The sequence below is a fragment of the Castor canadensis genome, chromosome 13 (assembly GCF_047511655.1).
Source record: "Castor canadensis chromosome 13, mCasCan1.hap1v2, whole genome shotgun sequence".
Classification (NCBI taxonomy): Eukaryota; Metazoa; Chordata; class Mammalia; order Rodentia; family Castoridae; genus Castor; species Castor canadensis.
Genome location: NC_133398.1, coordinates 117,608,498 through 117,615,556, shown reverse-complemented (window position 1 = coordinate 117,615,556; position 7,059 = coordinate 117,608,498). Strand labels below are relative to the sequence as shown.

The following is a 7,059-nucleotide window of genomic DNA, read 5'->3' as shown; positions in this document are numbered from 1 at the left end:
GGACATTATCTTCAAATTGACAAGCATATACGGTGTCGTAGCTAACACTTGAGTCATTGATGATCCAACCTGTGATGTGAATTCTATGACATTTTGTACTTGTGACATGGTACCACTGCTGTAAAAGTTGCCATAAACAGATTATATTACTGAATCACCTAAATAAATTGTTGACTATATTTGGTTAATAAAATTGAAAGTTTGTAGAGGTGAAAATTTGTTCTGGTTTTAAAGCACTGATGTAATACACTGTCATCCCTCTCTGAGACAGAACTGAATGTGCCAGTGGGGCACCAGGAGAAAGAGGGGGTGCCTTCTTTCTCCATCATTCATACATATGCAGACCTTATCTCAGGTGTCCAGGGGCTGTTTGAACCCTATCCTAGATTAGAAGAAAACTTGATCAATCTATTATTGAATCCCTTAATAATTTATTGACTTACCTGAATAATAAAATTTAAATTTTGTAAAGGTGAGCTATCTTTCTGTTTTTTTTTAATTATTATTGTACTGGGAATACATTGTGACATTTATCAAAGTTCTTACAATATATCATAGTTGAATTCACTCCCTCCCTCATTCTCCTTTATCCTCCCCTCCCCTCATTCCTGGAATAGTTTCACCAAGTCTCATTTTTCCCTTTTCACTCGTGAGTGTGTAATATTCCACCACATTCACCCTCCCACACTCTTTCCTTATATCCTCCCCCCTCCCACTGATACCAAACTCCAAAGAGGACCTGTGTTACCTTCCTGTTCTCAGTTTTTGAAAAAAGACATTTTTGTTTGTATAAGATAACTACACAAGGAGTTTCCTTGTGACATTTCCGTGTATATGTGGGTTATAACCTGAATTGGTTCATCCCCTCCATTTTTCTTCTTTCTACTTAGTCCCCTTCTAAACCTGTGCTTTCAAAAGGTTTAAAAAATTCTACATTCATTCTTATATAGAAAGTAATTGACTATTTTCACCTTCTTAACTTCCTTCTTTTACCCTCCCTTTCTCATATGCAATGACCTCTCTTAGTGTGACCTGTTTTTCATAATATTGCTGCATTTGTATTAGGTTTATATTCCACATATGAGAGAAAACATGGTGACTTTTGGCCTTCTGAGCCTGGCTAACTTCACTTAAGTTGATGTTCTCCAGTTCCATTAAACGACAAAATTACATTCTTCTTGATGACTGAATAAACTTCCATTGTATATAAACACCATGTTGTCTTAATCCAGTCATCAGTTGTGGGGCATCTTGGCTGTTTCCATAGCTTTCTGGGTTTAAAGCACTGATGTGATGAGCTTTCCTTCTTCTCTGAAGACAGAACTGAATGTGTCAATAGTGCACCAGCAAGAAGAATGGGTATTTCTGGCTCTTCCAGTCAAACATAGCTCAGATATCCAGGGGCTGGTTGAACCCTATCCTAGATGGGAGGAAAACTTGACCAAAGATCTATAAGGACAAAGGAAAATTGTTTGAATAAAGAAAATAATCTCTTTTTCGAAAAGCAAATGGGAGGATATGTGATTTTACTATAGTAAGAGAGCCTGGGAGATCAGGTTGATTGCACCCAAGATGGTTGCAGTCCCATCCACTTATGGGACAAACAGTTGAATCTGGTTTCTGGAGCATCTTCACCAAGTGTGGGTAGAGGCCTGCTGGCCGTGTTGCGCTCAAGGAAGGACAGGACACTACTGAGTTGACAAGGCTGATGACCACACAAGAGATAAGATATAAACTCCTGGGTCTTCACACATGGTTTCGTGGCCTTGGAAGGTGGGAGACAGATGGAAGGATCGGAAGTGAGGGTCTGAAGCTGTATATTGAACTGAACTCTCCATATTGTATTGGTACAGAGCACATACTTCTATCGAGTGTGTGTCATCAAAGCCTCGTGTTCCCACACTAGAAGGAATAAGGAAGGGGTTGAGATGGTTAGTGGACAGACTCCATCTTCCCAGAGTAGGGAGTGAGGAAACTGGGATTGCAGCCCACATAGCCTACAGAAGAGTCCATCCAAGTGCATCTGGTGGACCTCCTGCCATTCTAAAGTCTCATCTGTCCTTCCCTACTAGGTCACAAATGCGTATATTTTAACAAAATGACAAATGTACCATCAGGAGTGAAGTTCCTTGAGTTTTGTACATAAGAATGGAGTGTAGTGGGAGAAGATGTGAGATTCCCCTGCTAATTGCCCTCCCCAGGGTGGAATCTAGATTTGATCCAACCACAATTAATGTACTGCCCACTTTGTGTCTGTCATCCCCACTGAGGGAGAGACAGTACCCTCCTCATTGAGAAGGTGCTAGTGTGAGAATGCAAGTCAGGGAGGACTTCCAGGAAAAGGGACGTAGTTACTTGTCAGAGCAAACAGTCACTGGGATAAGACGAGCCGAGTGTCCTAGCAGACACCAGAGGTCAGCACCCTGAGACAGGAGACTGTGGTTAGAGATCCTGTGGGAGAATTGGGTCGAGGTGTTGAGATGTGAGACTGGGAAGAGGTGGGTTGTTAGGACACAGTGCACCCCAGGAGTTGTACAGTGAAGAGACCAATTTCCTGATATGTCTTACTGGAAACACAGTGGCTTGTAAAAAAGTCATTTTCACTTTATAGCAGGACTCCACTGTGTGTGGTCATTTGGAATTCTTTTCCTGCTGGAGACATCTGGATGTTTGCTGGGCTGGGTGGTTGTGGATGCTTGTGTTGATGGGTCTTCTCCACTAGTGACCAGAGCACCCTCAGGGGTCTCTCTGTGGCTTTGCCTCCCACCACATGAATCTGGGAACTATACACACTGTCCACATATATTCCAAGAGGATAAATTTTAAACAGCAACTTTCACAATTATTCAGGACATCTCTATGGGAGATCTACAGCAAGGTTGGTGACATCAAAAGTGTCCCTGGGGAACTAAGAGAGACTCCATAGCTGGGGAGGAGCTTCCAGAAGCCAGGTCAAACCAAGGTAGTAACCTAATGACACCTGTTTGAGCACCATATGGAAACAACCCTGCTGTTTCTGGACATTTGTATCTCCTAGAAGTTCAAAGCTATCCCTGGCCATAGTGTGTCTTCATCTTTTGGGGTGGGTTTTAAAAGCAAGAGAGACCATCACTTGTACTTATTTCTAGAATGAAGAAGGACAAAGGAGAGCAGTATGGGAGGAGAACTTGAAAATAATTGAGCTGCACAATGAAGAGTACAGACAAGGGAAACACAGCTTCTCCATGGGACCTGGTGAGTGTGGTGTGCATTGTGTAATCTGTGCTTCCTCTCCTCTGTTTCTTACAAAATGCTCTCTGCTTTGAACATGTTCTTTACTCTTTCTTGAAGACCCATGAAGAATTCAGGAAGACAAGACTTGGCTATCAAACCATGGAGGACGATTGCATGGATTGTCAAGGTGATGTGACTCATGTGAAGGATCAGATATGACACTGTCACATTCAACCCTTCCAGTGCCCACAGAAAAGACAAGAAGGTATTGCCATTTCCTTTAGGAGACTACAAATTGACCTTAGGTTTACCTTTTCTTTTTAGAGAATAGCAGACATCAGAGCTGCTGTTCAGGTCTTGGTATTTGCTTTGTGGTTGATGCCTTTTATTCCCTTTCTAGGGTTAGTGTGTTTCTTGCTAAGCTTTTAGTGTGATTGGGGCCCTAGGAGGACAGATGTTCAGGAAAACTGAGTAGAACCTAGTGGAATGTTCTTCCTCTCAAGGAGATTGTGACTGCACAGATGGGCAAGTCAGTACACACTTCCTGTACCCGATAGATGATGGAGGGCAGGCACAGAGGAATCACCTCTTTAGGACTGCAAAGTAAATGGATCTCTTCACTTTGGTGTCATTCCTGCTCTGGTTGTGCAAGGTGAAACAACCTCAGAGGTAAAAGACTCCTTCCTCAGAATTCCCCTCTAGATGGGAGAATCTGGATATGTCCTAAGTGAGTTCACCCATTATGAAAAATTAACCTGGCAGAGCTCTGGGGTGGTATGGTTAGCACACAGGCAATCTTATTTCCCTGTAACACAGAGCACATGCACACATTGTATATGTAATGCGTTTCTCCACTGTGGAAAAATTCCTATAGAATGTTAGATGAAGCATGTCTTATTAAAGACATATTAGCTATGTTTCGGTATCAAACAGCAGCATGGGATGATTTATAACAGCATTGCTTTGGAAACCCTAAGCTGCAAACTTCTGAGTCCTGGGAACCCAACCCATGTTCAGCGAGGTGGACAGCAATAATTAAGTCTCTTACTCTTTACTTTTCAAAGGGCCGATCCTCAGATTGTTTATCTGAGATCTCTCTAATTTGCTCTTGTGGGTGCTCCTGGCTGTGTACTTCCTTCTTAAATTAGTTGTTACTTTTATGAACACAAATGCTTTGTTCTTCCTATTAAATGGGGAATTTGCTCTTCCTTTAGATGCATGAAGATCTTAAGAGACCAGGACAACCACTGTGGTAGTGCCACACGGTCCAGCTACCCCACTGTGCGAGCTCCTCGTTGGTGATAGGAAGGTTTCAATTGCGGACATCATGACCAGAGGAGGGACTTTATCACCAAGGTGACCAGCTCCTACTGTGTCGGATCCAACGCTTGATAAGTTGTGAGCTCTGACATCTTTGTAGAAGTAAAATGATACCACTATTATAACTGACATAAACACAGTGGTATTAGTGTACATAATGCATTGACTCTCACTTGATTAATGAAATTTAAACTTTGTAAGGATGATACAGCTTTCTCTTTAATACACATTCCATTCTTCTCTGAAGGCAAAATTGAATGTGTCAATGGTACACCAGGAGGAAGAGAGGGTGACTTCCGGCTCCTCCAGTCATACATATGCAGACCTTATCTCAGGTGCCCTGTGTCAAACCCTAACCTTGAGTGGAACAAAATTTGACAAAAGATCTATGAGGATAAAGGAAACTTGTTTGAATAAAGAAAAAAATAATTTTTAGGAAGCAAACAGGAGGATATATGATTTCACTACTATGAAAGGGCCTGGGAGATCGGGTTCATATACCAAGATGGTTGTAGCGCCAACAAGGTATGGAATAAAAGATGTGGATGTAGTTTATAGAACATTTTCATCAACTGCAGCTAAAGTCCTGGAGGCTAATAACAGTCAAGGAAGGACAGGACACTGGTGGGTGGCCAAGGCAGATATGATTCCTGGGTGAAGGCTGTGCTTCACACATGGTTCCATGGTCTTGGAAGGTGGTAGACAGATGGAAGGATCAGAGATGAGGGTGAATCTGCATTAAACCAAGCCACAGGTAATCCTAGAAAAGAGCATCTCTGTTTGAACATAAATTAATAAGGAGAAGTGCTGCCCAGAAACACAGCTTCTTCTCCTGTAGTACATTTGTAAAGTGTCAATTCATGTATTTAAGTAGCTGCTGCTATTTTGAGTGTGTGCCTTCAACAAGTGTCTAGTGGGTCCATTCTTGAGGTGGCACTTGCTGAGCCTGGAGACACAAAGGTCAGATAGATAATGCCGGTTCCCTCCCTTTGGAGCTTCCATTACCTTTGGGCAGCCAACACACCCCAGCATGGTGGGATTCCAGGGCACTGACTTGCATCTGAAAGGGGAGCATAGGACACTGGATGTGTCAGGGTCACAGTGCCCTTTTGGGGTTGCAGAAGGTCTGACAAATGTTCTCTGGTCAAATCTCAGGAGACCTGTGTCATATGTAGTACATGAGATTAGGAGGATGTTTCTCTGTGCTGTGTGAACTTCAATTTTGAATTAATGAACTTTCAGTGAAATTTTGTCATTTGCAAATAAGTGAATGGAACTGGAGAACATCATCTTAAGTGAAGTTAGCCAGGCTTAGAAAACCAAAAATAGCATGTTCTCCCTCATGTGTCGTTTATAGACCTAAAACATGCAGTATTATTATTGTACATGGGTTACACAGTAAGGAGAGAAGTTAGGAGGAATAGGAAAAGGGAAGAAAACCCAAAACTTGAATGTGGTTGATGTGCTCCTCTGTAGAGGAGTGAATAAAGTAATCCTAAAGTGGCAGAGGCCACAATGGGAAGGGGACCAGGAAGTAGAGAAGAGGTCTGGCAGAGATGAACCAGTGTGTTTTGTAATACACAAGTACATGGAAGCAACAGTAGGAATCTCTTGGTATAGCTATCTTTATCTTAAACTAGCAAAAGCACTATGTCTTTTTTATTATCTCCTATGTTTTCTCTTCAACAAAAATCAGAGAACAAGAGGGCAGAACAGGTTCTGCCTGGAAGTGGGGTGGGTAGGGGGGAGGTGGCCTAAATGTATACACGTGAATAAATGTAAAAATGATTTAAAAAAAAAAAACCAAAAACGTAAGAAAGTATTTTGCAAAATAAAAAGAATTGTGGAGAGAAAAAAAAGATAATGAACTTTCATCTATTTCATGGGCTAACATATGCAGAAATATGTAGTTCTAGAAAAATAATTGATAAATCAGATGGAAGAGGACAGGGAGAGCAAAAGGATCTTCAGTTCATAACAGCAAGTCTGCAATTGGAGAGTTTGTTCCTGTGATTCACAGTGACCATCCCCAGCTCCTCTCACACAGCGTGGACAGAGGAACCAGTACTGGCCAGTTGACCTCAGTGCAGGCCGTACAGGTGTCAGCACCCAGTACCTCTTGACAATGTTGTGGTCCAACTTACTGTTCCAGTCCAAGAAAAATAGAAGATAATTTTGTTCTGGGCTAAAGGACAGAAAGACAGCTAGGGAATATAATGTTCTAATAAGACTGTTTTGCTGGTTTCATTAATGATCCCTTTGGTAACAAAAAAAGTAAAGTAATTGTCTCATTTCTCTTGTAAAAGGAGACCAATTAGTCATTGTTGACAGACTCAATGAAAGCTTAAAATTTAATACCCAACTTGCGGGGCACAATAGCAAACTTCTGTAATCCTAGCTGAGGCTGAGATCAGGAAGATAGGTGTTTGAGGCCTACCTCAGCACAGGAATGAAAGACCTGTCTCAAGCAACAGTGGGAGGCACCCTACCCTATGAGCCACACCTCCAGTCAGTTTTGTTCTGGTT

At 41.9% G+C, this 7,059-nt stretch overlaps 1 long non-coding RNA gene across 1 annotated transcript; it reads left to right on the top strand.

Annotated features, from left to right (window-relative positions):
* Positions 1-1,264: 1,264 nt before the first annotated feature.
* On the top strand, positions 1,265-6,638 carry LOC109677201 (uncharacterized). The gene is made up of 3 exons (XR_002211605.2): positions 1,265-3,234; positions 3,331-3,478; positions 4,428-6,638. It is a non-coding gene; the product is annotated as an uncharacterized lncRNA (long non-coding RNA).
* Positions 6,639-7,059: the final 421 nt, after the last annotated feature.